We start from the raw sequence: 6,133 nt of genomic DNA on the forward strand, positions 1-6,133 counted from the left end.
CTCAACCCATCAATTTGGGGTCCCTCTAATATCTAGATCAGAAAGAGTGGATAAAAGGACATGATGGTTAACAGTGTCAAAGAGTGCAGATTATGTTTCAGCTTCCAGTTTTGTTCAGCAATGCAATGCATTTCAGTTTTTTCAGCGAATGCAGTTAAGACTTCAGCATTTTCAGCTTTAGGTACTGACTTCAGCTTTCAACTCTGCCACTATTACAATGGATTTTCAGTAAAGAAGCAATGTATATCCGTTTTTTCAGCTAATTCAGCTCAAATTTCAGGGTTTTTTTTCCAGCATTGCTTGGCAAATTATTTCAGCTTTCCACTAACCACACGCAGTTTCCTCAGAAACTGTACTTTTCTAGTTTATCTTACAGAAAAGATTTGAATGGATTTTTTTTTGTTCTGGTATTTTTTTCCCCTCATAGGCTTTATAGAAATAATCCATGTTTTGGATTATTTCTGGGTTGACCGGGTTGGGTCTACCGGGAATGTGCCGACTAGTTGGCTGAGGTCTTCACACCTGTATTTAACCTCTCACTGTCCCAATCTAAAGTCCCAGCATGCTTTAAGACCACCTCTATTATTCCTGTCTCCAAGAAACCAACATCCACATGTCTGAATGACTACCGACCCATAACACTCACCCCCATTGCCATGAAGTGCTTTGAAAGACTGGTTCTGGCTCACATCAAAAACATTATCCCCCCCACATTCGATCCACATCAGTTCGCCTACCGTCCCAAAAAGTCTACTGAGGATGCCATTGCCACTGCCCTACACATTGCTCTGACCCACCTTGAACTTAACAACACATACATCCGGATGCTGTTTATAGATTACAGCTCTGCCTTCAACACTATCATCCCCACCAAACTCCTCTCCCTTGGCCTCAACCCCTCCCTCTGTAACTGGATCCTGGACTTCCTGACCAACAGACCTCAGTCTGTTAGGTTAGGTGACCACTCCTCCTCCACCCTGACCCTCAGCACAGGTGCCCCTCAAGGCTGTGTTCTGAGCCCCCTCCTTTTCTCCCTTTTCACCCACGACTGCCTGCCAACTCGCCCCTCAAATGTTATAGTTAAGTTTGCAGATGACACCACAGTCATTGGCCGTATCACCAACAATGACGAGATGGCCTACAGAGACGAGATTGAGCACCTCACATCATGGTGTACTACCAACAATCTTGTCCTTAATGTGCAGAAGACGAAGGAGCTGATTGTGGACTTCAGGAGGTCTAGAAGCTGCAGCCACTCCCCCATACACATCAATGGGGTGGAAGTGGAGCGTGTTTCCAGCTTTAAATTCCTTGGAGTCCACATCAGCGAGGACCTTTCGTGGACATTAAACACCCAGGCCCTTGTGAAAAAGGCCCAACAATGCCTGCATTTCCTGAGGAGTCTGAGGAGCGCCTGTCTACCTCCCAAAATTCTCACCAACTTCTACCACTGCACCATAGAGAGCATCCTGCCCATCTGCATCTCAGCGTGGTACGGCAACTGCACCTCAGTAGACCAGAAAGCTCTGCAGCGGATCGTCAAGGCGGCCCAGCATATCACCGGTACCCAGCTCCCAGCCATAAAAGACATTTATCACAAACGCTGCCTTCGAAGGGGTCTGAGCATCAGCAGAGATCCCACCCACCCCAACCATGGACTGTTCTCCCCCCCTGCACTCTGGGAGGCACTACAGGAGCCTCAGAGCCTGCACTACCAGGCTCAAAAACAGCTTCTTTCCACAAGCTGTTCCCCACCTGAACCTGGCTACCCACTGAATGTCTGTAGATATTTTTAAATATTTTGTACTCCAGCTCTTTTTTTTTAACTTATTTTTAGCTTTTGGTCCTCATGGGTGTATATCTTGTACTGTGTTTGCTGTGTTTGTCTGTGTCTGTCTTGCACTGTTTCTTCCACAGCCCTCATTTCATTTTTAACATGTGCCTGCACATTGTTTTTAATGACATTAAAATTGAATTGAATTGAATTGAATTGAATGTTTTATTAACCATCCATCCATCCATTTGCCATAATCAGGGTCACGGGATGCTGGAGCCTATCCCAGCAATCATTGGGTGGAAGGCGAGGAAACACCCTGGACAAGTAGCCAGTCCGTCACAGGGCAGACACATTCACAACTAGGACAATGTAGTAAATCCGATTCACCTGACCTACATGTCTTTGGACTGTGGGAGGAAACCGGAGCACTCGGAGGAAACCCCACGCAGACACAGGGAGAACATGCAAACTCCACACAGAGGAATTAATAACATATTAATATTAATCAATGGCACTGTGGCGCAGTAGTTATCGCGGTCGCCTCACAGTAAGAAGGTCCTTTGTTCGAGCCCCGGGTTAGTCCAATCTTGGGGGTCGTCGCGGGTCGTCCTCTGTGTAGAATTTGCATGTTCTCCCCGTGTTTGCGTGGGTTTCCTCTGGGGGCTCCGGTGGTTTCCTCCCATAGTCCAAAGACCTGTAGGTCAGGTGAATCGGCCATACTAAAAATTGTCCCTAGGTATGAATGTGTGTGGGTGTGTGTGTATGTCGGCCCTGTGTGATAGTCTGGCGGCCTGTCCAGGGTGTCTCTCTGCACCTGCTGCCCAATGACTGCTGGGATAGGCTCCAGCCTCCCCGCGACCCTGAGAGCAGGATAAGCGGTTAAGATAATGGATGGAGTTATAGTAATTAAAATTATATCAATTTAATAACATAATTCTTGGTTCCTCTCTATCAAGGATGTTCACATCCTCATCCTTGAAGGAATGGCCGCTGGTCTGTAGTTGGGCGTAGACTGCGGAGTTCTGGAAACAAGTTTAAACAAGATGAAGAGCCCAGTAATGTCGAATATACCAACAAACCAAAACGGGATTAATCTGGAAAGTGTAGCCAAAAATGATTTCTGATCACTTTTTGAAACGAGTGTGTTTTTCAGAGTTCATGCAAACCTTAATGAATTTGCAGTTTTGATATAAAACATGGAAAACAAAAACACTGAGGTACAAACAATTAAAATCCTTAAAAGAGAGAGGAAAGAACGACAGCAAATAACATTAAATTCAACGAGGACAACGTGACTAAAATTAAAGAATCTTTTAAGAGGCCAAACGGCAAACGTTTAATAGAGAACTTCATTTCCCGTGTTGCTGTGTGGGCCCATGTGAATGACGTCGTAGACTTATAAATACTGCGTCGCTCCATATTTGCGTCCTTCCTGAGGGCTGTTCCGTGTCGGTAGGTAAATCTGGCAAACGTTTTAATACAGATATTTGAATCCAATTCAATCAACATGTTTTAAAATCCATCGACCCAGCAATTTACCTTTATCTCACTATTTTCAGATACTTCTCCTCAGCATGAGAGCCAAGGTGGGTATTTTCCCCCCAACAAGTCCATATGTTCCGTAGCTTGCTACCGATGGAGCCAAGCTATCAGTTGTTGCCTCACTTAAATACGTTCTGATTGTCCAAGGTTATCACAAATTGGTCTACACGTTTGCTTATGTGTGCATATATGTTTACGTATGCGTGTCTTGGTAATGGTTATTGTTGGCTTATGTAAAATATTGATCCTGCTCTTAAAATCTTCTCCGGTTTGCCTTCGCAGTGGCGAAAGAAGCGTATGCGCAGGTAAGCATGATTTCAGCATCTATTCTACAAGCGTAAGCATAGCCTACAGTGATATTACGTCATAAGAGTTTAGTCTAATTTCATCATACTATGACCACTTGCAGGCTGAAGCGCAAAAGAAGAAAGATGAGGCAGAGGTCTAAATAAAACTGCCCCCTTGGCTGTGATTTCGCCAAGTTCTGGACTGCTGAGGCCTATTCACTGTTGGTGTTCCTCGGCGTCAAGTCTGAGGCCAGTACCATCCATATCAACCAGAGGCAACGGAGTGACGTCCGAGCTGCTGATCGATATAGGAGAACTTATTCAGGACCGCTTGGGGTCTTGGATTAAGGGGTCTATCCCTACGGGACAGGCTGGGCTCTGCTCTTAACAAAACTTAAATCCAATTGATTTTTGTTTTTATACTTTTAAGTGATTAAAGGTTTTACTTTGAAAAAAATTAATCAATTTCCATTTTGTTATTTTGTAGCTCCAGCATTCTTCTGCTTGTCATGGGAACTATACTCTTCCTGTGCGATTGTTCATTGTTAAATTTAGGCAGCAAGACAATATGTGTAAAGTCTTGCTTAATTCACTGTACAGAGCCAAGGTGAAGTTAGAGCGTTTACACAAACTGTCCAGGGGAATTCTGTGAGTGATTTGAAGGACTTTGGAGCTTGATATCTTAGTATGTATGAGCTCTCAGAAATTTTTTCAAAATGTTTGCATGGGTTGACAGTTAATCGTAGTTAAATTGATATTTTGCCCCCTTTACATTTTTTTCCAAACGCTATTAGAAATGACAGTTACAATATCCTTATCACCTGGATAGTATTTCGCCCCTAGTTGGGGGTAAGGTCAGGAGGAAACCCTTACAAATATGCAAGTTTTTTTAACAGCACCTAATTATGTGGTTTGGATTCTACCTGTCTTACACCTTGACCATTTCAGCTCTGCTGTACAAACAAGGCATTGAGGCACAATGATTCTATCTGATGAATGTGTTTGTGACCACTTATTGACCTCTAAATTGTTCATGTCAAATTCAGTTGAAGCAAACAACTCAATTCATTTTATCTTTAAAAAACCAGCATCCCAGAATTGGTACAGTTCTGAAGCAAGGGAAGAAAACTAGAAACTAGACAGACATTTTCAGTGAAGTAAGGTTGGGACATTACACCGACTGCATGCACTGTATTATAATAATACATATTGATCTTATATCTTAAAGGAATCAGAATCATGTTTATTGGGCATGTAGGTTTGGACAAAGATAGAATTTGACTCTGGTTTCATGGCTCTCTCAGTACTTAACATATAATAGCACAAAAATCTTCAGATATATACACAAGGATTGACTTATCCAGGCAAAATAAGAGATGATAAAGTGCAATGGTGCAGAGAATATATCAGAGATGCTGAAATAAGTAGGTTATTTACATACATGCATGAGGTGGATGGACATGACAGAGTGTACCAGTATATACGTACAATGTAGAGTACAGTATATACAAAATGGTTGGATTTATTTGACAGTGTTAAGCGTTCGTTTGAATGACAGCCCACGGAAAGAAACTTTTCATATCTGGTTGTTTTGGGATACAGTGCTCCGTAGTGCCTGCCAGAGGGGAGGAGTTGGAACAGGTTGTGACCAGGGTGTGATGGGTCTGCAGTGATGTCTGTCCGTTTCCTGAGTCTGGAGGTGTGTAAGTCCTGAATTGGAGGGCAGGTTGGCACCAATGATTTTCTCTGCAGACTTAACTATCTGTTGTAGTCTGTCCGTGTCCTGTTTGGTGGCCGATCCAAACCAGACAGTGATGGATGTGCAGAGGACAGACCGGATATATTAAGGTATATTTGAATATTCAAGTCAGGTTAAATGCTATTGATCACTAAGTATTGTGCACATGCAAGGAATTTCACTCGGTGGGACTCACAAAAAAAGCAAGAGGCACAAAACAATTTTATAGGTAGGAAATAATGAAAATTAATGAGTGGATATCTAGGAATATCAAGAGACTAAAAGGTGTAAGATACTATCTCCGATAGTGGGTCTGCACAGTATTCACACATTAAAGAGTCCATTAACAAATATGTACAGAACTAAGTAATACTGACCCAGGGTGTTCTGTATAAATGCAGTATACAATGCGATAAACGAGTACAATATAGATTAGAAAAGGTTGCATTTTCTTAAGAAACTATGTGTTGGGGGCTTTTTTTCTAAGATTTTTATTATGGTGGATGTATTATACAGACTGAATGGAAAGGTTGAAGAGAAAAGGGGAGGCACCCTTTGACTGAGCCACTAGGATACCATCAGATGTTTGCTTGCCTTGCAGTGTTCAACACCCTGCTGCTGGAGTGATTGTTAAAACTACATTGACATTTTACGTTTTCTCATTTACAGATACTTTTATCCAAAGCGACTTAAGGGTTGGGGTTAGAGTCAGCAGTATATTTGTATGTCAACCTTAGGGTATCTTGCAGCACTGAATAGTAATCATTTAGCCGAGGGGGAATGTCATGT

General features: G+C 42.7%; 1 long non-coding RNA gene across 2 annotated transcripts; it reads left to right on the forward strand.

Annotated features, from left to right (window-relative positions):
* The first annotated feature begins 3,191 nt into the window (after positions 1–3,191).
* LOC130107950 (uncharacterized) lies at positions 3,192–4,067 on the forward strand. Of its 2 annotated transcripts, none has more exons than XR_008809842.1 (4): positions 3,192–3,229; positions 3,337–3,363; positions 3,602–3,624; positions 3,729–4,067. It is a non-coding gene; the product is annotated as an uncharacterized LOC130107950 (long non-coding RNA). The 2 variants fall into 2 exon arrangements; XR_008809843.1 differs by having other exon boundaries at positions 3,206–3,233.
* Positions 4,068–6,133: the final 2,066 nt, after the last annotated feature.

This window comes from Lampris incognitus, chromosome 2 (assembly GCF_029633865.1).
Source record: "Lampris incognitus isolate fLamInc1 chromosome 2, fLamInc1.hap2, whole genome shotgun sequence".
Classification (NCBI taxonomy): Eukaryota; Metazoa; Chordata; class Actinopteri; order Lampriformes; family Lampridae; genus Lampris; species Lampris incognitus.